The sequence below is a fragment of the Amblyraja radiata genome, chromosome 10 (genome assembly GCF_010909765.2).
Source record: "Amblyraja radiata isolate CabotCenter1 chromosome 10, sAmbRad1.1.pri, whole genome shotgun sequence".
Taxonomy (NCBI): Eukaryota; Metazoa; Chordata; class Chondrichthyes; order Rajiformes; family Rajidae; genus Amblyraja; species Amblyraja radiata.
The window spans coordinates 24,599,495-24,627,024 of NC_045965.1; the positions used below are offsets into that span (position 1 = coordinate 24,599,495).

The window sequence follows — 27,530 nt, forward strand, 5'->3', positions numbered from 1 at the left end:
CTCACTTTCACACAAATGACAGGAAATATCAACTGATATGGAAACAATACTAAAGTCAGCCTGCTTAAAATTTAGTTCGCAAATGAGAATAACTGCCTAGAGTTCAAACCGTTGATGTTGGGGAAACTGAATGATTTCCACCTCCATCACCCAACCATTGGCAAACATCAAAGACTTTCGGGTGATATTTATTGGTTACTCTTAACTGCGTCTTTCTCCAGCAACAGATTTTACTCAAAAGGACATTCCCATGCTAACTCATTCAATCTTTGTCTGAATTTTCACAACTTTCATCAAGAAGCCCCTGGAACAAGTATGTCACTTCCGGTTAATTTTGTATTATCTCTATAATACTTAAATTCTTCCTATTGTTTGGGTTTGTGCCGACGATGTGTCAATCTGTTTTTCCTATCTTTTTCCAAACGCTAGGCCACAGCCTTCCCATTTTCACATATCCTACTCACATTTTTCCCATTGTGGCCATAAACATCTTCCCGTCACATTCCCACCTATATTTCTGATGATATCAACCATAAATTCTTTTAAAACAGCCACAAAAACTCACCCATTTCTGAAACAAAAAACCCAAGTGACATCACAATGCACTCGCAAGGCAGGACAGGACACTCCGGGAGGGAGGGGTACTACAGCGCTTGTGCAGCGACTCATGCCGCGGGCCCTGGCTGGAGCCAAGCCTGGTGCTCGAGCTGGAGTGACAGCCAAGCCCGGGGTTTGGGATGGGGGCATGATCGGAGCCGAGAAAGAAGCCGCCGCTGGAACCAAGGATAAGCCTGGATCCGAGGTCAAGAACGAGCCCAAAGATGAAGTCGGTGCCTGCACTAGAGCCCAGCGGCGGCTGAGCTGACGGCTGGAGTCTACAGCCGGGGCTGGGCGCTGCTCTACGACCTGGATAGGTCCTGGGCCAGGGAATGGGAGTAATGGGAGTGAGGGGAGGAGGATGAGGGAAATGTGGAGGGAGATGGGGTGGGGAGTGGGGTGGGAGAGGGAGATGGGGGGGGGGTGTGGAGGAGGCAGATGGGATGGGGTGGAGGGAGATGCCCCCTCCCTATCTACCCTCTCTACCCCCCTCCCTCTCCCTCTCTACCCCCCTCCACCCACACTACCCCCTTCCCTTTCCCTCTATCCCCCTCCCTCTCTGCCCCACTCACCTCCCTACCCCCCTCCCCTCCCTCTACCCTCCCACTCTATTCCCCTCCCTCTCTAACCCCCTCCCTCTCTACTCTCCCTCCCTTTCTACCCCCCCCCCCCCCTCCCTCTCTCTAGGGAGTGAAGAGGGAGGGTGAAGAGGAGGAGGAGGGAGTGCTGGGGGATGAGGAGAAATTAGCCGCTCCTGCGCAGTTGAGGTCTATGCGTGAGTGGTGCAATATTGCGTTGGGGGAACGGTGCGTTGGGGGAAGGGGTGAGTGGTGGAACTAACGGGTCTGCACTTGGTCTAGTGGACATTAAAGTCAGTAGGAACTGGTTCAAGAATATCAAAATGTACATCACTTTGGATTTTAGAAATATTTTTTCAGGATCTAATAAGATGTCATTAGCAAGACCATAATTTATGTTCATCCTGAATTATCAAAGAAGATGACGACAAACTACTTTCTTGAAGCAGGTGGGACCTTCTGGTGTTGTTAATGTTGGGGAGGGAATTTCAAGATTCAGACCAAGTAAACATAAAGGAAGATGATATGGAGGGCAACCTGTAGCTCAGGATATTCGCTTGTGCTTGGAGACTTTGTCCATCTTGGTGGAGGTTGTGGTTTTGGGAGAAGCTTGGGCAAATATTATATTACTACATTATATAGACAATGCACACTGCGGCCATTGTGGAAGATGTGAATGTTTAATGCTGAATGAAGTACAACTTTGTCCTGGATGGTATTGAGCATTTTGCGTGCTGTTTGAACTGCATCCAAACAGGCAAGCGAACACCTTTCAATCACACACTTGATATACATTTGAATGGTTGGGGATTCAGGAAGTGTGGCACTCACCACAAGATATCCACCTTCTGATCAACTCTCACAGCCACAATATTTCTGTTCCCAGTATTCACATTGAATACCCAGAAAATAATAAATCCCCAGAGTATTGATGGTAGAGAAGTCGCCAGTGACAATGCCATTGAATAGAAGGTAGATGATTAAATGCTATCTTATTAGCAATGGTCATTGCTTAGCACTTATGTACCCCAAACGTTACTTACCATTTATCAGCTCATACATGAACATTATCTAGATTATTGCCATTATCGCCAACTTTACTTGCTGGGGAGTCGCAAGTGGAATGCAATATTGTGCAACCAATAGCAAACAATCCCCACTTCTAAACTTGGAATGTTAAGAAGGACATTAATAAAGTAGCTGAACATGATTGAGCTGAGGACTATGCCATGAAGAACTCAGGCAGTGATGCCTTAGGAATGAGATGAAAGAACCTCATCAATTACAACCATCTTCTATGTGTACGGTATGACATCAATCTTTGGACAGTTGCTACTTGCTGCTCACATTCTTTGCCATCTTGATGTCAATGGCTGTCACTCTCATCTCTGGAATTTGGTAACTTTGTCCACATTTGGACCAACCATGTGATGACGTTGGCAGGCACGGAACTCACTATCGAAATGTGGAGGGGACTGGGGGACAGGGGTGACACAATTTTTTGGCGGCCGCGCACTCACACACATGCGCGAGGCTTCGGAGGCTCAATCCAGCGCTAAATGCAGCTCAACTCTGCCTGTCTCGCCGGGTTAACTACAGCCCTGCCTGGACTGACGGGATACCAGCGCTGCTTCTCTGCGCTGGCCATATTTCCCGCAGGTCCAGGCGGGACAGGCAGAGTTGAGCTGGGTTTAGCGCTGCTTCTCTGCTGTGGGCCTGGGGGTACAGCTCGCGTCTGACTCCCGACCTCTCTGGACACCCGTGGGGGGGGGGGGGGCACTCGGATGGGAACGGGACAGCGCCGGAGACCCGGCCAGGATCGATCCTGGCTGCGGATGAGGCACCCTCCTCCAATCACCGAGCTCTATCCTCAGTCCCACCCCCCCCCCACTCCTCCCTCCTCCAATCATCACGCTGAATCATCATGTCCCGCCCCCATTGCCTGCTGACAGACGTCTCTCTCGTCCAATCGGCGCCCTCGATCAGCAGTCCCACCTCCACTGTCTCGCAGAAAGCAGAGATTTTAAAATCCTGATGACAAAAACTTGGGGGGGGATGTCCCCCACCACTCAAAACATGGGGGGACGTGTCCCCTCTGGCCCCCCCGGGTTTTCCGCCCCTGGACGTTGGCACCTGGTGTTTAGACCAATTGGCCATTAGCAAGTAGATAGCAGTATAGTAAGTGCCACTTGATCCCAAAGACGCAGAAATTGAAAGGATAAATGGCTGCTATAAATTGCCCAGTGTGCAGGCGAGTCATAGAATCTGACATACGTTTAGTTTAGTTTAGAGATATAGCGTGGAAACTGGCCCTTCAGCCCACCGGGTCCGCGCCAACCAGCGATCTCCGCATATTAACACCATCCTATTCACACTAGGGACAATTTTTACATTTACCAAGCCAATTAACCTACATACCTGTACGTCTTTGGAGTGTGGAAGGAAACCGAAGGTCTCGGAGAAAACCCACGCAGTTACGGGGAGATCTGTACAGACAGCACCCGTAGTCGGGATCGAACCCGGGTCTCCGGCGCTGCATTCGCAGTAACTCAACTGCTGCGCCACCGTGCCACCCTTGTTGGGAATGTAGAGACATTGAAAATGGAAATAACGTACATGGGTATGATGGTTGGCCCAGATTCAGTGACAAAGGGCCCATTCCCATGCTGTACGACTCTATGACATGACCCGAGTCATACAGCATGAATACATTCAATCTATACTTCTGTGCCAACCATCAAGTATCTATTCACACTCATCCCATTTTATTTTCCCCTCGTCAATGATTGCTTCCTTCACTTTGTTAAAGCTTGAAAGTAGATTGATTATACAGCTATTAGTCAAATTGGATCTGCCTTACTGAATGCGGAGAGGACACACCTGGGAGATTTTTCATATAATTGGGAAGTTAACAGTGTTGTAACTGAACTCAGTGGCTTGGCTCACAGCAGTTTAAAGGCACGTCTTCGTACTACAGCCGGGATGTTGTGTGGTCCAATAACCATTGTTGTATCCAGTGTTACGATGAAACTGGGATGGGATCAGCCATTTAGCATTTCTGACTGAACATTAATGGTTCAGAACTATTTTAAGCACTCTTGTTGGGTTTGCCGTCACTGAGGACTTGGGTGTTTTTGGAGCCACCAGCTCCTTTCAGCTGTTTAATTCATCACTATTGTTCACAACTACACATGGTAGAACTACAGATCTTTAACTGTATCTGGGGGTGTGAGATTGCTAGTCTACTTATTGCATGTTGTTTAATATAAATGTAGTTCTACAATGCACCTCACTTTTAACTAGGTTTGGTGTAGCTTCCTACATACTGCTCTGCATGTTCCTCACTGAACCAATGTTCACGCCTGCTTCGATATGAACAATAGAATGAGAGATACTGCAGCCACAAGGTTGTAGATTTCTGCAGCTGACAACGAACGGTCTACAACACTTTCAGATGAGCAGTTTTGAGCTCTTTCAGTCTATCGATTTATCAGAATATTGTTCCACTTAACGAAATGGAGGTCATCCTTAGTGTGAAGACAGGGCTTGTTCTCCATGAAGACTATGTTGTGGTCACTTCTATTTTTGGACAGATGCATCCATCCAAGGGAGAACTGCGAGGATGAAGCAAAATAGATTTATCTTGTGCTGGCTCACTTATTTTACGCAATCTATCCGCTATGTCCTTCAGAACTTAGCCAGCTCAGTCAGCGGCAGTAGTACCAAGCCAATTTTGGACATTTAGATTCCCCACTGCACCCTATTCCCCTACCCCTTTCACTGTTTCTTCCAAATATAGTCAACAATGATTCGTCAAATGAGAAAGAATGCATGTAAATCGGGAAGAGACTCACAATATTTAGTGTGCCATTGAGACTCTATGATGTCCATGTGCTCAACTCCCAGAACTGCTACTTCGCAGCTATATAACGACTATATTACACCTCTGATAGATCTGTCTTGATAGTGGGACATAACGTATAAGGAAATGCAATAGAAGAGTCAGATACCTGATCTATATATTCAATTTGAGCAATCAAAAAAAGACTCAAAATGCTAGAGTAACTCAACAGGTCAAGCAGCATCTCTGGAGAACATGGATAGGCAAAGTTTCAGGTTTGGCCCTTCTTGTATCAGTTTAAAGAGGGCCCTGACCAAACACATCATCTATTTATGTTTCTCCAGATATGCTGCCTGGCCTGCTGAGTTATTTCAGCACTTTGTGCCTTTTTTGCACTGTAAAATTTACGGGCCAGCTCTCTCAATTCCTCAGCATTTCCAATGAGGACTTTGCAAAGTTGACTGAGTGACTTTGCTATTTTCAAATTCAGACCCAAGGTCAGTCCAGTTTTATACTCTGTTTGAAAGTAGGGGGTTGTTGCATCCAAGTACCTTCAGAGGGCATTTAAGAGTCAACCACTTTGGTAGATTTGGAGTAACAAACAGATTAGATTAGTTAAGGATGGCAGATGTAATCCCCAAAAGGACAACAATGAACCAATCAATTGTTTGTTTTGGAAATGTGAAGAATCCAGTAGTTTTGTGACCACTGCTACTGATGATGAATCTTGGTTACTCTAGGTCACCAATGAAGACTTACATCCTGCAGTCGACAATGCACTTCGATCTGGATTCCGGAGATGAAATGTCTGGCCCCTGTCCAATTACAAAATAGAATCTGAACACCATTAAATTTGGTCCACATCTCACATGTTTATGCTATAAAAAATCCAGCTAAGAGTTAATTAGGCACAACTTGAAATAGAAACAATGAGGCACTGTTTTATGTGGCTTTTAATATGTGTGGGACATGTGCAATTCAACTGCTGCATAAAGGGGGATTATTTTCTAAAACCCATTTCAAATCCAGCATTCACTAGATTATTTCCTACTGCATTATTCGCCATTGGCTTTAGTTTTTATATTTAAATTACAAAAGTCATCAAAATTACAAAAGGCAAAAAGCAGTTTAAAGTATATAGAGAAGAATGGTCCACTGAGTTCCTGGGATATTATCTTTTCCTGTATGAGCACGAGTCCATCCATTCATTTTGTCTAGATCTTGCTCTATTTCATATGTCCAGCTGTCTCAGATCTACACGGATTCCTCAGTTTAAAGAAACAAAATAAACCAAGTCAAGATACTGCCATCAATTTCAGAGTCGTGTGGAGGACAATTTTATTGCCTTTCACAACTTTTATCACAGTTAGCAAACACTGAAACAGCAGCAACACTTTTCATTGTTTCAAATGATAATGAAAGATTACAGAGGTGCAATCAAAATGGGGTGCAAAGTACAGCAAATTTCTGCTCAGTGGATTATCAATCAACAGCAATTGTATACTTTTATCAGGTGAAGGCCAATTATTTGCTGAGAACTAAATACCTCTTAAATTGGCAGAGGATAGACACATGCATGGGTAAAGTCTTTATCTTCACCCTAGGCTGGCAATAGAGTGTTAACAGTCTCACCCTGAGAATTGTGGCACCACAGCTGGTAGACCTGCTGTCTCACAGTGCCAGAGACCTAGGTTTAATCCTGACCTCGGGTACTATCTGTATGGAGTTTGCACGTTCTCCCTGTGACCACATGGGCTTCCTCCAGGTGCTCCGATTTCCTCCCACATCCCAAAAACACAAGGAGACTATTTGGCCTCTGTAAATGGACTCTAGTGAGTTGGGAATCGATGAGAAAGTGGGATGCAGCAAAAATATCTGCAATAGGTTGACCCGATCCGGGTTTGCATAAAAAGCTGGTTTAATTTTTAAGTACTAAACATATAACAAGTCAACAATAATATTACGATTTCTGTAGACCTGGGAAATGTGGATATATTTTATGCAAATCAGCTGGTGTCAGTTACTCAGTAGAATTGTCAGACAAGATGATTAAGGAGTCAGAGAATATGCTTAGTAAATAACTCCTATTATTTTTCACCACCTCAGATTAATGCCAAATATACTAAATTTTTTCCAACTACTACAGGCGACCCCTGACGACATGTCGCGGGTGACCTCTCACCACCCATGGGAGACCGCTCACAACCATACAGCCTGTATGGTCATGAGAGATCTCCTATGGTCGTGAGAGGTCTCCAAAGAGTCGTCGCGTCTTTCTGGTCGCCACTGAATTTTCAACATGTTGAAAATTTAGGCGACCTATGATGGGTGCCGGCAGTCGCCTGTAAAGGTCGCGTAAGTGGGACAGACCCTTAACTGTGTACATCATCGTATAGTGCATATGACAAAAACACTATTTGACTTCCCTACATTACAACTGTCAGGACTCAAAAATAAATGGAACCATTTTGGATGAAAAGCCTTTCTAGTTTCATCAGTAAACCCGTAAACCTATAACATTAATTCCACTTTTCCCTCTCCTGATGATGTCTGATCTTCGAGAATTCCCAGCAACCTCAATTTTATTCACATTTTCATCATCTGCACTTTGTATCTCACAGTTCCAACATATTTTTACTTGTTCCTTCTTCTACTTGCATCTTTCTCAAACATTATTAACAAGCTTTCACTGCCCTCTCTAAGCTAGCACCATCATTTGCACCAGTCACACTTAGTCTCCACTATCACATTTCCTTTACGTTTTTCACACTCATACTACATGTAAAACATACACTTGTTTCTAGCATTAACTGTTTTTCTTTCTCCGCAGATGCTTCCTGACCTGCGTATTTTCAGCATTTGTATTTTTACTTCAGATTTCCAGCATCGGCAGTCTTTTGTTTTGACATCTCATCAAAACCTTGCACATTTGGTAGAGCTGCTGCCACACAGCACAAGAAACCCGGATTCGATCCAGACCTCAGGTGGAGTTTACGCGTTCTCCTTGTGACAGCATGGGTTTCCTCAGGGTGTTCCGGTTTTTCCCAACATCCCAAAGACATACAGATCTGTATGTTAATTGGCCTCTGTAAAATGCCCCATGTGTGTTGGGAGAAGATGTGAAAATGGGATAACATTGAATTAGTGTGAATGGGTGAGCAATGGTGGGTCGTGAATTCGGTGGCCAAAGGACCCGTTTCCATGATGCATCTCTAAAGTGAAATGAAATTGCAACAAATCTCTCATGGACAAACATCTTTGCAGGGTAAACGTAACACCTACCCACTTGCTTGCAGTGCCGGCATGTTAGTTTTCTGCACAAACATCCAAGTAAAGCAGCAAACATTATCCCAGCTCCTGTGGAAGTTTTACATGCTTTCTCTGGTAATCCAGCAAACAGGGCAATAACTGTCTTGTTTCTAATGAGCTACTTGACTGAGGTTTGAAGGTTCCTCTTGTACTCTTCATCTCAGCCCCATTTACCTACTTTAGACTTTAATTTACACTCAGACTTCAGAGAATTAGCACAGAAATAGGCCTTATGGCCCATCTAGTCCGCACGACGGCGATCACCCCGTACACTAACACTATCCTACACATTAGGGCCAATTTACAATTTTACCAAAGCCAACTAACCTACAAACCTGTACGTCTTTGGAGTGTAGGAGGAAACCAGAGTACCGGTGAAAACCCACGCGGTCAAAAGGAGCACGTACAAACTCTGTACAGGGAAGCAGCTATAGTCAGGATCATATCTGGGTCTCTGGTGCTGTAAGGCACCAACTCTGTGACGCCCCTAGCACACACCCCATGATTCCCTTAATGTCTAAAAAAAATATTTAATTGTCTGAATATGGTCAGTAATGGGACCTCCATAACCCGTGTAGTTAAAATTTCAAAGATTCAATACATTGACTGAAGAAACTTCTCATCTTAAATGGCCAATCCCTTATTTTGAGATTGTAGTTTCTGGTTCAATATCCCAGCCAGAAGAAACTAATTCTGCATCTACCATTTCAAGGCCCTCAGCTTGCTTAATCTTATGAGCCTCATTGCAGTTTCTCCATCATAAGTATATCCTTCTATGGGCAGGACACCAAACTTGAAATACCATGTTCTCGTTGAAGTCGCTCTCGGGCTCGATGTAATTTCAGTAAGACCTCCTTACGTTGTACTCCAATTCTCTTACAATAAAGGCCAGCATACTGTTTGTTTTCTTAATTGATTGTGATACCTGCATGTTAACTTTGAATACAGGGACAGTTGGGTCCCTCTGAATACTAGCACCTTTCAACCTATTAGCATTTTTCTTTTAAACAAAATATTGCTCTTCTTTGCTTATACCAAAGGGGTGGGAGATTGCAACCTTCACGTGGTCCGCCCTGTTTCGACGAATGCAATCAACCCGGCGTGCACAATCAAATAAGATCAAATAGAACAAGTTGTCCTACAATTTTAGGCTGTGCACACCATACGCAAGAAGAAGACGTTTAGGAGGATGACCTCACATATTTTTCTATATAAAATTCCATCTTCCATCTCCTGATCATTTCACTTTGCACATCCCTCCGAACCCTTCTCGGTTGATCTACAAACACATTTATCATTGGGACACGGGAGGAAAACAGAGTCCCTAAATGAAACTCCCCCGAACAAGGTGAGAATGTGCAAACTTCACAGACAGCAGATCAACACGATGTCCCACTATGTTACCCCAAGATTTGTATCGTCAGCAAACATAAATATATTACACTTGAACATCTCATCCAAAACAGTGATAGACATTGTTCATTGAACCTCTCATCCAAATCAGTGATAGGCATTGTTGATAGCTGACGATTTCTGCAGCATTCATCCCAAAAAATATCATGGTTATTCCTACTGCCTTTTGTACATTATAAAATCAGCATCTAACACATTATGCTTTTCGCTTATCAACACCTTATGGTATCTTCAAAAAAATCAAATGATAAAACCAGAGATTCCCACTTATTTACTCTGTTAACTTTAACCTCTAAAATCTTAACGGAATTGTCAAACATGAATCCCCTTACATATATGCTGATGTTGACAATCCTGTTACTTCCTTAATAATAGATTTTAGCAGGATTTTATGACTATTGTGATAACTATTCTGTAGTTCCCCATTTTCTTCCTCTTTCCATTAGTTACACATTTAATATTTACCTATATGAATTTGAATGTCTCGCAAAAATTGTGTCACTTCTTAAATGCATGAAAGTCAGCAGATATAGAAAGTTAGTTCTTTATATAACTTGCTTTTGAGTAAAGGTTCATTGTTAAAGTCTCTTCTGGGACCAGAATTTTTTTAATTTGCATCCAAAAGTTAAAAGAGTGTCATGTTGGCATAGAAGTTTTGGCTTATGACAGGATATTGACATATAATTCTATATCAAATAGGGCTGAATGTTCAATTATGTAGCTTCCAACCATCCCTTATTGTAAACTCCAGTTCTTCTGAGAGGGGTGCTTTCATTTGTTCCCTTGTTAAACAGAGGCTTAAATGAATCTGGCTGGGCACATTTCCCATTTTTGGATTGACTGGAGTCTTCAATCAGGATAGAATACAAAATTGAGAAAATCATGTTTGAAGAGCCCAGAATAGCAGATGGCAGGGGAGAAAAAATGCAGAAGAAACATGGTGATCGGACAGAACAATGGCGAAACTTCCCAGGCACATTGCCGTCACTCCCTCCAAAATGTCAGCGTTTGTCTTTCCACTTGTTTGTTTACCTCACACCACAAATCACGCCCCCAATGCCTCCCCATCCCACTCAAGCTTCCTGTTTCATTCTGGAATTCAAAGCAAAACTATCCTAACTGTCCTAAACAGTTTTCATTTAGCCTTTTACGATAGCTTCCATTTTTGCAATAACTCACAGCAGATGTTTTGAGAGTTGTAGAATATTGCACACATTCATTTAGATAAGGTATTTCATGACATATGTCTGTATGAAGCAAAAGGCTACCTCACACATCGACCTCCCACAGGAGAATCTACAAACCCTGGATATCATTTCAAAAGGTGCAAGTCAATCTGCAGGCTTGCACAAAACAGATGAACGAGAGAAAGAGAAGGATAATAACAAATGGGGGTTACTGGCAGGAGGACATCTGAAAATTAAAAAAAATCAGCAGCAGTTTTGTCTTCAGAAGCTGAAAGTCAAAATCCTAACATGCAAAGCTTGAGGCATGATGCATAGATAATGATGTAGGAGAATTGCATCAATTCATAAGTTCATAAATTCTACGAGCAGAATTAGGGCATCGGCCCATCAAGTCTACTCCACCATCTAATCATGGCTAATCTATCTTTCCCTCTCAATCCCATTCTCCTGCCTTCTCCCCACTACCTCTGACACCCGTACTAATCAAGAATCTATTTATCCCTGCCATAAAAAGAGAGAGAGAGAGCCCGGGACAGAGCAGCCAGCCTTCCGCCCAGTAGCTACCCGCCAACTACCGGTTGCGCCTGTGCCAAAGGACACCGTGGCTGGCTGGCAGGCCGGCAGAAGGCGCTGAGGGGGCGACCCGTTCCGCTGTCCAGTCCCAGAGGCCACTCGCAGCCACCCGAGCTACTTCCCTCCCCGGGCCAGACTCCCCACACGCTGTGAAAGGAACTCTCCCCCCCCCCCCCCCCAGCGGCACTGCCCTTTTACAGCCGCTCCCACTTTGAACAGTGAAGTTTAAAGAGAAGAATAACATCTCAGGATACCTCACAAGAGCAAATTAAACGTCAAGATTTGACAACGAGGTATGGAGGATAATGGGCAGATAACAAAAGTTTAATTTAAAAGATCGAGACAGGGAGGAACAAATTCCAAAGTTTAAGACCTTGGTGTTCAGAGAGATCACAGCAAATTATTGTCCCAGCCGCACATCTGCCCATCAAATTTTACCTAATACCCTTGGTTACTAAAAACCCACCAAACATTGGATTAAAGTTAACAATTGATTATCAACGGCCATTTAAAAGTCCCCAACTCATACCACATTACGGGTAGAAATGTATTTCTAACTTCATTTCTGAAAGGCCTTTTATAAAATGTTTAGTGAATGTTCCTTTGTCTCAGCACACCATCTGTCCTCCTGTATCTGCCATCACCACTCACCAACTGGCAGATATTATTGCTCTCACTACCGTTAAAAATTCAATCATATCATCTGTTTTATGTTTAAGGGAACACAAACTTACTTTGTACAATCTCTCCTTGGTTTCTCAACAATTGCAGTCCAGTTTTCTTTGCAAATATAATCTGCATTCTCTCCAAGGCATATTTTTCAAGCAGTGGTACCTAGACTGTTTGCTGTTCTCCAGGTGTCATCTAACCATATCTTCATAAACCTACGGCCCTTGTACTTCAATCTCCAGATAGTAATGCCATTTTTCAATCAATCATAATGGCAATTTTCTGTGCATTTTATGATATTTTAATGATCTATGAATGTAGAACACAGTGTGTTTGAGACTGCACAGTATCTACCTTCTCGCCATTTGGAAGTGCCCTACTCTGTCCTATTTGGGTATGGTGGATAATTTAACATCAACACATGCCATGGGATTGCCTATTTCTTAATCTCTTAAAGCTTTGAAATTGAATGCTTCCATCTACATTGCAATGACATCCATTTTTATGAAAATGGCAACTTGAATATGAAGTTCTTTTTGACATACTATAAGCTGTTTGCTTTGACCCATTTCTATCTTTAGGGTCTCTTGTTCCCTTTATCTAACCATCACTGGACACTGTGAATGGTTTAAAGGTCAGAAAATCAATGCAGAGGGAAATGCAATCACACTTCTGTGTCCCATCACATACTAATGTCTGCTGGAGCTTGTGCATTCTGCCATAATTTTAAACACAAACTCCACTTGTCAACATGTTGATACATGCCTTTAGTGAAATAATAGATATGGAGGTACCTCACAGCATCACTGCAAATTAGTCCCTGAGGAAACATTGCACTGCCATCAGGCAAGAGATATCGCAGCATTAAAGCCCGGACTACAAGACTGCTAAACAGCTTCCTGCCACAGGCTGTGAGGCTGCTAAACAGTCACTCTGTACTCACAGTCACCTGATTCTGCGGCTTGGCATGGACACTTTAATAACTGGCACTGGCCACTTTAATAACTGGCACTGGCCACTCAAATCAGCTGCCCCGGACATTTTTATGATTGGTTTTACTGTATTTTAACGTTGTTGTTTTACCTGCTTTTAACTATTTATACTGTTCCATCAGGGACTGGATTGTTTTTATTAGGTATGTTGTAAAGCGTACCTGAAGCGTCGCTGAAAATCTGTCCCAGCCCGTGTGCGCGATTTTGGCGCCGTTTAGAGGGGGGCGGGTTTAAAACGCGATTTTCCCTAGGCTGTTCAAATCGAGGATGTTCAGCCTAGTTAATTATTAACGGAAAATCGCTGGAAGATTCCGTCGCTTTAGCTATTATTACTTTTAAGGGCTTTATCTAATTGTTATAGTAGTTTAAAAATTAACCTCTAAACCCGCGACCGCCGGCAACTGGCCGGATCTCATACAGGGGACAACAGAAGGTAGGCTGTTTATTTTTACATTAAAAAGGGCTTCTTAAGATCCCTTTATACAAAGTTTAATGTTGCGAGTAGCTAATTTGGGCCCCATTATATCCCGCAGTATTTTTCTTGGCATTTGAGGGCACAAATCTACCGCAATGTGAACGTTCTAAACCAGCGCAGCCACTTGCAAGCTGATTTAAATGGACTTTAATTTACAGCAATTGAACACTAAATTCCTTCCATTTGGCCTATAAATTAATGTAAATGAGATTTTAAAATCATGTTTTATTGTGAATTATTTGTGAATATTATTTGGACACTTAGGCTATTTAAAAATGTTAATCATTTATTAAGAAATGGATAGAAGTTTAGATCTAGTAATTGAAGTTTGAAATTAGCTACAATTGGGTAACTAACTAATTATATGCTTTAATTTCAGGTCATCCAAGTAAGATTATTTTATATTTGTTTCAGAATGCTTCAATCTATGATAACTGAAAATTTCATTCAGTTCTCTTAATTTTTAAGAAGGTTACGGGCTTTTGACTGTCCTCGATCACAACTTTTTTGTTATGTCCATAGAAAATCAATAGGGAACAAGATGCTAATTTCCGAGTATGAAAATGGCCATAACTTTTTAAATACTTGAGATATGAAAGTGAATTAGGTGTCAAATTAAACTTCTTTTTATGCTTTATCTGATGGGATAAATTGCAGACTTGATTTTTAAAATGTCAAAATTTTGTAACATTGCTATTTTTAGTGTTATTATATGTGAAATGTTTTAAATTTCATGTGCGATGCTCCGGTATTCCCTGGGAAACGTCTTTTCATTTTGCACTGTACAATTGTTGCTTGCAAGATGACAATAAAGGTTGATTGATTGATTGATTGATTGAATTAGATGAAGAGGTTTCTTCAAGAAAAGTACCGGCCATTCCCAGGTCACAAATGTCCAACTTACAGCCAACCATTAATACAAAAAGCTCGACATCTATTATAAAACCACTGACTCCCATAGCCATCTTCTTCCCGCCCTGCTTCCGGTAAAGACTCTATCCCCTATTCCCAATTCCTCCGTCTACACCACATCTGCGTCCAAGATGAGGTGTTCCATACCAGGTCATCGGAGATGTCCTCATTCTTTAGTGAACAGGGGTTCCCCTCTTCCATTATAGATGAGGCTCTCACTAGAGTCACCTCAATATCCCACAGCTCCACTCTTGCTCCCCCTACCCCCTTTTGTAACAGGGACAAAGTCCCACTTCCTAAATAAGCTTTAAAAGATAGTATCTCGATTGCACACAAGTTAAAATATTTCAATTGAACAGATAATGCATTTCAGCTGTTTTCCACTGTTGCAGCAAAACACAACAGACTATTTGGTTGGCTTCCAAATAACATGTTATAGCAAGTACGGATTTAGCTGTTGCAAAAATAGTATCACACAGCTGATGTTTGGATAATCCAGTTAAAGATACACAAGCATGATACAAATGTCAATCATACATTATGTTAACACAGCATTGCAAGATTTTTTCCACAGCCGGATACCAAACATTTCTCTATACGAGGAAAGAATAATGCACCAGAACACAGAAGCTGCATGAATGTTTGTCATGGGTTTGAGCTCCTATTCACTGTCTCAAAGATCCTATTTCCAGTACATCAACCAACAAATTTCAATTATTCTGTACCATTAATGTAGATAAATGTTCCAAGATAATAAAAATACTTGTGACTAGATATAAGATTTAACTAGACTAAGTGAGACCTGTTCTGTCCCATGTTCACACGGGAGGGCCGGTCCCCCGACGCAATATTCCACCTCTCCACCAATTCCAATATTGGTGGCCAGTGGGCAGGCTTTCTGGAGTGCTGGTATGGGTTCTTGGGGTGGCAGCTCAGTCCCTCAAGCCTGATCTGCTGGCAGCTCACTCACGGCTGGTGGGCTGGCAGTTCTTCTTCTTCTTATCGAGTCCACACACAAGATTAGAAGTTGATCAGTCGGAGCTGAACACACTTCTCGGCATCTGCATACAATGGTGTCTATCTTGTTGCTTCTTGTGCTTCTTGTGCGTGGTGGTGGAAAGATTGGTGGAAACAGGGCCGCGACGTGAACGCTCTTTCCTTGACCCCGGCTGGCAGTTGACTCATGACTATCCCTTGAAATTCCATTTCAAGCAGGGTGCAAGGCCACCAAATTCAAATCCATGTTCCTACCATTTTAAGCAGGGTGCAAGTTCCACCAAATTCAAGTGCGGTTTCTTACCACTATGAGCAGGGTGCAAGGCCAACGAATTCAAGTGCAGTTTCCTACCACTTCAAGCAGGGTGCAAGGCCACCGAATTCAAGTGCAGTTTCCAACCACTTCAAGCTAGATCCAAGGCCACCAAATTCAAGTGCAGTTTCATACCACTTTCAGCAGGGTGCAAGGCCATCAAATTCAGTGCAGTTTCATACCACTTCAAGCAGGATGCAAGGCTGCCAAATTCAAGTGCAGTTTCATTCCACTTCAAGCAGGGTGCAAGGCCACCAAATTCAAATGCAGCCTCATACCATTTCATGCAGGGTGATACCACCATAAAACCACACATAACACCAAACTCACAGTTCAGTAGGCATTTAGTGTGTTCAGTTGATTCACAGCTCAGACAGAGTCGTGACCTCTCCCTCCTCCATCATGCAGAGACTGAGCCACACCCACACTTCCGGGTTTTATAACCCCTCCCCCTCCCACCGGAAAAGCTGTGGCTTTCATGGCGTGATTGACAGGAGAGAGATTCTCAACATTTTTTAAACACTAATAGCACTTTTATTTTTCATTGATGGGAAGAATTCTCTGTACCTGCTCAACGGAGGGGGGACTGAGTAAGATGGCCAAAAATCACAGCCGTAAGTGGTAGCGTTTTATCTAAAATCAATATACAGTGCAAACAGGAAGTAAGTGCATTTGCAGTAGTGCCTTTTAACTTCAAGCCAAAGCACCCAAGCCGCCATTTGCAGTAAGCAGTGCCTTTCAACTTCAAACAAAGCACCCAAGACACCATTTGCAGTAAGTAGTGCCTTTCAACTTCATGCCACCATTTGCAGTATGTAGTGCCTTTCAACTTCATGCCACCATTTGCAGCTCCCAAGGCACCATTTGCAGTAAGTAGTACCTTTCAACTTCAAGCCAAATCACCCAAGCCACCATTTGCAGTAAGTAGTGCCTTTCAACTTCATGCCACCATTTGCAGTATGTAGTGCCTTTCAACTTCATGCCACCATTTGCAGTAAGTAGTGCCTTTCAACTTCAAGCCAAAGCACCCGCCACCATTTGCAGTAAGTAGTGCCTTTCAACTTCAAGCCAAAGCACCCAAGCCACTATTTGCAGTAAATAGTGCCTTTCAACTGCAAGCCAAAGCACCCAAGCCACCATTTGCAGTAATTGGTGCCTTTCAACTTCAAGCCAAAGCACCCAAACAACCATTTGCAGGCAGTGCCTTTTTACTTCAAACAAACCATATTTTAATTTTCAAACCACATTAAGGGGACTCACAGTTGTGTAGACATTTGTTCAGTGTTATTCAGAGCTCAGAGAGACATTACCCTTGGCTTCATCCATCTTCCAGAGACTGAGTGAGGCACACCACTTCCTGGTTTTATAGTCCCTCCCCCTCCCTCCAGCCAAAGCACCCAAGCCACCATTTGCAGTAAGTAGTGCCTTTCAACTTAAAGTCAAAGCACCCAAGCCACCATTTGCAGTAAGCAGTGCTTCAACTTCAAGCCAAAGCTCCCAAGCCACCATTTGCAGTAAGTAGTGCCTTTCAACTTCAAGCCAAAGCTCCCAAGCCACCATTTGCAGTAGTGGTGCCTTTCAACTTCAAACCAAATCTCCCAAGCCACCATTTGCAGTAAGTAGTGCCTTTCAACTTCATGCCACCATTTGCAGTAAGTAGTGCCTTTTAACTTCAAGCCAATGCACCCACGCCACCATTTGCAGTAAGTAGTGCCTTTCAACTTCAGGCCAAAGCACCCAAGCCACGATTTGCAGTAAGTAGTGCCTTTCAACTTCAAGCCAAAGCACCCAAGCCATACTTTGCAGTAAGTAGTGCCTTTCAACTTCAAGCTAAAGCACCCAAGCCACCATTTGCTGTAAGTAGTGCCTTTCAACTTCAAGCCAAAGCACCCAAACAACCATTTGCAGGCAGTGCCTTTTTACTTCAAACAAACCATATTTTCATTTTCAAACCACATTAAGGGGACTCAGTTGTGTAGACATTTGTTCAGTGTTATTCAGAGCTCAGAGAGACGTCACCCTTGGCTTCATCCATCTTGCAGAGACTGAGTGAGGCACACCACTTCCTGGTTTTATAGTCCCTCCCCCTCCCTCCAGCAGGGGCAGCAGAGAGAATGGTGAATTTAAAAAAAACATTAATATCTCTCTGATTTGTCATCGATGGGAAAAATCCTCCGCACCCGTATGGTGGAGGGGGTCTATGAGCGAGGTGGCCAAAAATGACGGCCGTAGGTGGCGACGTTCTGTCGGAAATCGCTGCACAGTGGGCAAAAAGCGGTCAAGATCAGAGTTTTAGTAATATAGATGACTAAATAACTTGGACAAATAAAGAAAGGTCTCAACCTGAAACGACACCTACTCCTTTTCTCCATAGATGCTGCCTCACCCGCTGAGTTTCGCCAGCATTTTTTGTCCATTTTGGACAAATAAGGAGGTCCTTAAAGAGCATCCTAAAGGATAAAGGTGCTAAACTATAACCATATAACCATATAACAATTACAGTACGGAAACAGGCCATCTCGGCCCTACAAGTCCGTGCCGAACAACTTTTTTCCCTTAGTCCCACCTGCCTGCACTCATACCATAACCCTCCATTCCCTTCTCATCCATATGCCTATCCAATTTATTTTTAAATGATACCAACGAACCTGCCGCCACCACTTCCACTGGAAGCTCATTCCACACCGCTACCACTCTCTGAGTAAAGAAGTTCCCCCTCATGTTACCCCTAAACTTCTGTCCCTTAATTCTGAAGTCATGTCCTCTTGTTTGAATCTTCCCTATTCTCAAAGGGAAAAGCTTGATCACATCAACTCTGTCTATCCCTCTCATCATTTTAAAGACCTCTATCAAGTCCCCCCTTAACCTTCTGCGCTCTACAGAATAAAGACCTAACTTATTCAACCTATCTCTGTAACTTAGTTGTTGAAACCCAGGCAACATTCTAGTAAATCTCCTCTGTACTCTCTCTATTTTGTTGACATCCTTCCTATAATTGGGCGACCAAAATTGTACACCATACTCCAGATTTGGTCTCACCAATGCCTTGTACAATTTTAACATTACATCCCAGCTTCTATACTCAATGCTCTGATTTATAAAGGCTAGCATACCAAAAGGGAGGAATTATGGAACATCAAATCCTATCAATAGTAGGCTTGGTCACCAATGAGGGAACATTGAAAGGTAGGAAAAACTGAGTGCAGAGATCTTGATTGGGCTGGAATGAGTTTAGAAACGTCAAGAAAGTTGTTCAGTTTTAGTCTTGTTGTCAAACTTGGAACTAACTTGTCAGCAAGCACAGCAGAGATGGATGAATAAAATGCTGAATAAATTAAGATGTACACAGCAGAGTTTAAGATGAGCATAAATTAATGTCTAGTCTTTCTGTTGACTACTTGGCATGCAACAAAAGCTTATCACTATACCTCAGTACAAGTGACAATAAACTAAATTAAGCAACTAATACTGGGTTGAAGGGAGGAGGAATTTGTCATAATTATTTAATCTTTTTGATTAGGTTTAATAATTCACTCTGTTTATTGAAATAGTTTACTCAATGCATATGTATGAAACTGTAGGGTGGAGATCTGAAATATAAACATGACAGGCTGGAAATTCTCAGAAGAGCATCCAGCATCTGTTGTTGCTCATTACTTATTCTTGAGAAAGACTGTGACATTTTTGTCTATTGTGTTGCGATGTGTGCAGAAACAGCTGACCAGACTGGGCTCGAGAGCTCCTTCCACACAGTTGACAGAAGTGTTGGGATGCTGCAGTATCAGGGGCTCTTGGATTGAAATTTGCTTTTCTACTTGTCTTTCTCCATTCTAGCTTCATCAAATTAACAAGCACCATTTTTATGTAGGTATACTAAACAGGACAATGTTTGTCGGTTGCACTGGTGTGTCAATGTTGAAACTCTTCAGATTTGTTCGAAGAGAATCTTTAAATCTCTTTTTCTGTCCACCATGTGATCATTTGCCCTCAGTCATTTCTCCATAAAGTTCTTTGGTATTCTGTTATCAGGCATTCTGAAGAAGGATCCTAATCCAAAACATCACCTTTCCATGTTTAGTAGAGATGTTGCCTGACCCATTGAGTTATTCCAGCACTTTGTGCCATTTTTGTTCGCAAACCAACATCTGCAGTTCCTTTTATCACCTTCAAATTAATGAATTGGAGTTTCAAGAGTCAAGAGTGTTTTATTGTCATGTGTCCCAGACGGGACAATTAAATTCTTACTTGCTGCAGCACAACAGAATATGTGAATATGTAAACATTGTACAGAACGGGGGAAAAAAAAGAAAAAGTTCAATAAATAACAAATATAGTGCAAATAACAAATAATAACATAGTCTTTTGCAGTTCAGAGCTCAGAGCTTATTCGATGTTGTGTATAATAGCTTGATGGCTGTGGGGAAGCGGCTGTTCCTGGACCTTGACGTTACAGTTTTCAGGCTCCAGTACCTTCTTCCTGATGGCAATGGTGAGATGAGTGTGTGGCCAGGATGGTGTGGGTCCTTGATGATTTTGGCTGCCTTTTTGAGGCAGCGACTACGATAGATCCCTTCGAAGGTGGAGAAGTCAAAGCTGGTGATGGACTGGGCAATGGTCACAACTTTTTGTAGTCTTTTTTGCTCCTGGACGTTCACGTTGCCGAACCAGGCCACGATGCAACCAGTCAGAATGCTCTCTACCGTGCACCTGTAGAAGTTTAGGAGAATCCTCTTCGACATGCCGAATCTCCGTAATCTTCTCAGGAAGTAGATTCTTTACAATTGCAAAGGTGTGCTGGGACCAGGAAAGATCTTCTGATATATGCACACCCAGGAATTTGAAGTTATTGACCCTTTCCACCATCGTCCCGTTGATATAAACAGGATTGTGGGTCCTCATCCTTCCCCTACCAAAGTCCACAACCAGTTCCTTGGTCTTACTGATGATGTTGAGAGCCAGGTTATTGTGCTGGCACCATTTGGTCAGTTGGTCAATCTCACTTCTATACTCTGACTCGTCCATCTGTGATTCGTCCAACAACAGTGGTGTCATCGGCGAACGTGATGATGGAGTTCGCATTATGTCCGGCTACGCAGTCATGGGTAGAGTGAGTAAAGTAGGGGGCTGAGCACTCCCGTGAGGAGCCTTGAGGTGCTCCCGTACTAATTATTACTGAGGATGAAGTGGCTCCTCCAATTCGAACAGACTGTGATCTGTGGATGAAGAAGTCGAGGATCCAATTGCAGAGGGATGCACAGATGCCCAATTCCATGAGCTTGGTAACCAGCTTGGAGGGGATGATGGTATTAAACGCTGAGCTGTAGTCTGTAAACAACAGCCTGATGTAGGTGTTTTTATTGTCCAAGTGGTCCAATGCGGAATGGAGAGCCAGTGAAATTGCATCCTCCATTGACCTTTTGTGGCGGTATGCGAACTGTAGTTGGTCAAGGTTCTTGTCGAGGTAGGAGTTGATGTGCACCATAACCAACCTCTCAAAGCACTTCACCACCACAGACGTTAGTGCCACTGGTCGATAGTCATTGAGGCACGTCACCTTACACTTCTTGGGCACCGGTATTATTGATGCCCTCTTAAAGCAGGTGGGAACCTCAGACCTCAGAAATGAGAGGTTGAAAATGGCTGCAAAAACTTCCGCCAGTTGATCTGCACCGGTCTTGAGAACTCGACCGGGTATACCATCAGGTCCAGGCACTTTCCGAGGGTTCACCCCCCTGAAGGATCATCTGACGTCAGCCTCTGTGACTGTGACTATAACACCATCAGGACGAATAGGGGCTCAGGAAAGCACATCAGTGTTCTCCCTATCGAACCGTGCGTAGAAGCTCATCAGGGAGTGATGCTTCGCTGTTGTTTGAGCTACCTCCTCATTTAAATAAACAAACAAAAAATCTTGTGCTCAGCATGGGACTAACTGGAATCTGCTTTATCACCATAGAAAACATACTGTCAGGTTACATCGCAGCTTGGTTTGGGAACAGCTCTGCCCAAGACTGCAAGAAACTGCAGAAAGTTGTTGATGTAGCCCAGTCCATTGACTTCGTCTGCACTTAATGCTGCCTCAGAGCAGGAACTAACATAATCAAATACTTGTCCAGTCCCAGTCTATCTATTATACTCGAGTTTGATTTGATTATATATATGTATAGTATTATCTGAACTGATTAAAGAGCAGGGAACACATTGCTTCTCACTGTATCTCAGTACACGTATCATTAATAAACCTAAAACATAGAGTTCTGACAAATAAGAGATCAGGCAGCATCTGTGGAGGGAATGAACCAAAGGCATTTTGGGTCCAAAGAAGTGTCCTGACGCAAAATTTAATCCATCCATTTCCCCCCTCGGGTGCTGCCTGACCCACTAAGTTCCTCCAGCAGTTCGCTTTTTGCACAGGAATTCCTTTCCATACTCTTTTTGTCTCATTAATCCTGAGATACTGGGTAAGGTCACGGGAAATGGAGGAAGAGAAGAGAGTAGAATGGCAGAAGGGCAGCATGACAAGGAAAGTATGCGTGAACAGAGAAGGTGCAAGAGGGATTACGTCTAATTTTATAAGCCAAAAATAGCAGGCAAGTAGTCCGAGAGGGGTGGATTGCTGCTCATCATTTGACATTTTCACAAGTTAATTATTTATACCATCAAAAGTCTGAATTATTTGCGATGGAGAAAATGTGGAGTTGGAAGTAAACTTGGGATCTAACAGAATTCCTAAAAACAGTCTATTTCAACCGTGAACATTGGTTTTGAAGGGACACAGGGTCAGTGGCAGTGGTGCAAGGTTTAAAAAATGTCAAGGACATTTCACAACTGGCATTGGTTTTGTTGGGCACACTGTTAAAATACATGTAACTGAACTGATTCTTCAAACTTCAGAAGCAACTAAATAATGACAACTGACAACTACCACTATGGATAAGTGCACAGAACAGATAATTTCTTAAACTAGAGATTCACATCGAACCCGATAGCTGGTAAGTCAGCAAGTGTTTTCTATGGAAAAAGGTCATAAGTGTTAGGAGTAGAATTAAGCCATTCGGCGCCTTTCAAGTCTACGCTGCCTTTCAATCATGACTGATCTATTTCTCTCTCCTAACTTAATTCTCCTGCCTTCTCCCCATAACTTCTGACACCTGTACTAATCAAGAATCTTTCTATCTCTGCCTTAAAAATATCCGCTGACTTAGCCTCCACAGCCTTCTGTGGCAAAGAATTCCACAGATTCACCACCCTCTGACTAAAGACATTTTTCCTCATCTCCTTCCTAAAAGAGCGTCCTTTAATTCTGAGGCAATGACCTCTAGTCCTAGACTCTCCCACTGGTGGAAACATCCTCTCCACATCGACTCTATCCAAGCCTTTCACTATTCTGTATGTTTCACTATTCTGTATGTTTCAATGAGGTCCCCCCTCATTCTTCTAAACTCCAGCGAGTACAGGCCCAATACCAACAAATGCTCTTCATAGGTTAACCTACTCATTCCTGGAATCATTCTTGTAAACCTCCTGTGGACCCTCTCCAGAGCCAGCACATCCTTCCTCGGATATAATGCCCAAAATTGCTCACAATATTCGAAATGCGGCCTTAACAGGACCTGAAAGAGCCTCAGCACTACATCTCTGTTTTTGTATACGAGACCTCTTGAAATAAATGCTAACATTGAGTTTGCTTTCGAGAGGAAATGGACAGACTTGCCCCAGCACAAATAATGAAGAGTCTTAATGTCTGTGATGCTTCTGCAAGATTTTCATTGTACCTGATCGATTCAACTTGAAGAACAGATCAATTGAGTGAAGACATGTGTAAAGTATTCAATAAAATATCACTCAATTTCCACATTCTCTACATTTTACAGGCACAATAGTGACTCATCAGTCCCCGAAATGCACTCTTTGATTGCTAAAATGTGGTTTAATTTACCTACATTGACTGAAAATGTGGGATAGGTGCAATATTCCCATTGAACTTGTTGGTAAAAAGATTTTATGTAATAAACTAAAATGGCCATTGGCAATGTATACACTATTAACAAATACTGTACTTAAGGGTGGCATGGTGGCACAGCAGTAGAGTTGCTGCCTTACAGCGTCAGAGACCCAAGTTTGAGCCTGACTACGAGTGCTCGTTTGTACGGAGTTTGTACGTTCTCCGTGTTACCTGCCTGGGTTTTCTCAGGGATCTCTGGTTTCCTCCCACATTCAAAAGACATACAGGTTTGTAGGGTAATTGGCCTGATATAATTGTAAATTATCCCATGTGTGATAAATAGCGTTAGTGTGCGGTGATCGCTGGTCGGTGCAGACTCAGTGGGCCGAAGGGCCTGTTTCTGCACAGTACCTCGAATCTAAACCAAAGTAAATTCTACTGCCTCCTTCATGTTTGGTAATTTTAGTAGTACACCTCCTTAAACTCTACCTAGAAATCAGGAACTGCAGATGCTGGTTTTAAAAAAAAGACACAAAGTGCTGGAGTAATTCAGCGGATCAGGCAACATCTCTGCAGAACATGAATTAATGATGTTTCGGTTGAAGAAGAGTCCCAGCATGAAACGTCACCTGTCCATGTTCTACAAGGATGCTGCCAGACCGCTGAGTTACGCAACCAGTTTGTGTCTTTTTCCTTAAACTCTCTCATCGGTTAGAAGAATGAGAATTTTTTTAAATGGATATTGGACATTATTTTTTTGTTATTAACTGTAAAGAATAGAAGTGGCTACAATGTAGCTTTATCGGGAATCTACCTTCAGCTCTGATGCCAATCAATAGCTGGTTGCCTTTAGCAATTGCATAGAAACCCGAATCCTATTCAGTGGAAAACTAGAATGTAAACTGAAGTCACGTTGAAACACTTAATGCGTGAATTTGGCCACTAAGGATCACACCTAATTGATTTGCCATTTTCAAGTAATTGATTCTTCACCACCGGCAATAAAAATCCCACAGTTATATGATAGTCTGTAGCGCACAGCAAACTTTCTAAAGCTAACCACACACACACGCACACACAGCACATCTGCAGTAATACAAAAGATGCGTTTTTTAAGATGCGTCCATAATGCGACTTAAGAAGTGATGCAATTAAAAAACCTGCTGTACCAGTGAAGAATTGGCATAATACTCTCCCATTCTTCAAAACAAACAGCCAAATGAAAGCAACACTTCTAACAAGCAGAAAATTAATCTAGAAGAGGAAACACACGTGGCTGCGGTAAAAATAATCTGACAGGATTGTGGTCTTATATAAAAGAAACTGAGTTTGGCTGTCTGGATATATGTACCAAGAGCTGCTTAAAAATATATGATATTTTAAAATGATTGCCTGAAGGATTTGTATTTTAGGTGCCTTGAATAGTCAAGTCAATGACTCATTTATTGAAAACAAGTTGAATCAGTTTCTTAGCACACATTCTTAGTTTCTTAGCAATTCTCTGAATCATTTGAGAAGTTGCTAATCACTGACAATTCACAAATGTAGTTGATAAAAGAACATGCAATAAAAAGTCTCTCAAAATATCAAGCACAGGAATATTCATCATGCTGCAGTGGAATCTGAATGTTATACTGTTTTTTAACAAACTGGTATTATATTTCATCTCTGTTAATATAACTCATGACAGTTTAATGTCCAAAGTATGAAAAACATTTTGGTACTTCCCCTCCGCATCTAATTCGATGCTTAGAACTGTTGTTAAAAGTCATGCAACTTTCAACGCTCTCAGCGCGGGTAACAGTGTTGTCATTATTATACAATACCTATCTGATGAACAAACCAATCCCACTTGCACTGAAAACTATATTCTTCACCGGAAAACCTTCCTTACAATGGTGATACTGGGAAACAAGTCAGGTTGCAAATGGTGTTTCAAGGAGGATTCAACGGTTTGTTGAAATAAGTGTGAAAAAACTGGATTAATTACACACACTTTTAACTAATGAATCAAGAATAGAACTAATGAATCAAGTGGAAACATATGATGGCCAAAAAATCCAAACAAGCTGTCATAACACTTTCAAATTAGAATAAACAGTCAACCACGAGAGCAGAGAAACAACCCGCTCACATCTGTATTCACCTATTACCTGTCACCACTTTGTCCTGCCCCTCATCTCTTCCAGCTTTCTATCCCCCTCCCCCACCCCACAATCAGCCTGAAGAAGGGTCCCTTCCAGAAACGTCACCCATCCATGTTGTCCAGAGGTGCTGCCTGACCCATTGAGTTACTCCAGCACATTGCGTCCAACTATTAGTACAGGGTAGACCAATAGTTAAATACTTTCTGATTTGGGTCTTTCAAGTAGTCCAATGGAATTTTGTTTTAAGCATTGCCGCACAAGCAAGAGCAAACACGAGGGAGAGAGTGGGGTGTGTGAGGGAAGAAACAAGAAAGGAAATCAAGCAAAAGCACATGTGATGGGAAATAAAGCCCATTTGACAAAATAATCCATCTGAGGAAATCACTGCAGAGTCCAAATCAGAATCAAATGTGAACAATAATCTTCTACTTCTTTGCAGATTTTTAATTGATTAAACCTTTTTTCCCCAACTGGAAATGCAGCCTCAGCTTCTTCCTTAACGGAAATAATATGTGAAAATGGGACGGATAAACTGCTAAATTTAGCACGTTGATTCAAGTGCATGAAAAGTGATTTAAAAATATTATAAACTCGGGCAGGGCTTTTATTTCTTGAACTGCAGTTCAGATTTGAAGGCAGATGGCACCCATTATGTAAAGGATGAGATTAATTATTGGTTACCTCGAACAGTCTTTGTTCCAAACGTATACTGGCACCATCCCCAACTTTCTTCACCACACTGCCAAGAGGGTGCCTCCTGCACTTGTGCAGAACACATTGATTTCATTAACCCACCCTGTCCTCAAATTCACTTGGACTATTTCAGACACCTCTCTCCCCTTTCTTGATCCATCACAGGGGACAGAATATCGACTGCCGTCTACTATAAGCCCACCGACTCTAGTTACCTGAAATACATTTCCTTGCAAGCTGCTGCTTGCAAAGATGCCATCCACTACTCTCAATTTCTCTGTCTTCACTACATCTGTTCCTAAAAAGGCGGCTTTCCATTCTCGGACATCCATGATGTCCTCTTACTTTAGGAAAAGCAGTTCCCCCGCCTACTGTTAATAATGGTTTTGTCACATGAATCTCCTCTGTGTCCTGTAGTTCTGCTCTTGCTCCCCTTCCCCCCAGAGGAAACAAGGGTAGAATTCCCCTGGTCCTCACCTTTCACCCCAACATCCTCGGTATCAAACATTCTCCAGCATTTTCATCACCTCCAACATGGTCCCACCACCGGGCACATCATCCCAGCCCCACCCATTTCTGTCTTCTGCAGTGACCACTCCCTTCACAACTCCTTGGTTCCCCAATCCCTTCTCACACATACCATTCCCTCCCCAGTTACTTTCTCTTGCAACCACAGATGTTACACCTGTCCCTATAACTTCTTCCTCACGTCCATCAAGGGATCCCAGTAATCGTTCCGGGTGAGACAGATTCATGAGCACCTCCACTAACCTCATTTCAGGGCACGATAATGTTTGGGACACATGGCTTCACAGGTGTTTGTAATTGCTCAGGTGTGTTTAATTGCCTCCTTAATGCAGGTATAAGAGAACTCTCAGCACCGAGTCTTT

General features: G+C 42.6%; 1 protein-coding gene across 1 annotated transcript in view; it reads right to left on the reverse strand.

Moving 5' to 3' along the window:
• The window catches only part of imp3 (IMP U3 small nucleolar ribonucleoprotein 3), a 151,862-nt gene that overhangs the window by 24,394 nt on the left and 99,938 nt on the right, over window positions 1-27,530 (reverse strand). The gene's annotated exons all lie outside the window — the stretch shown is intronic.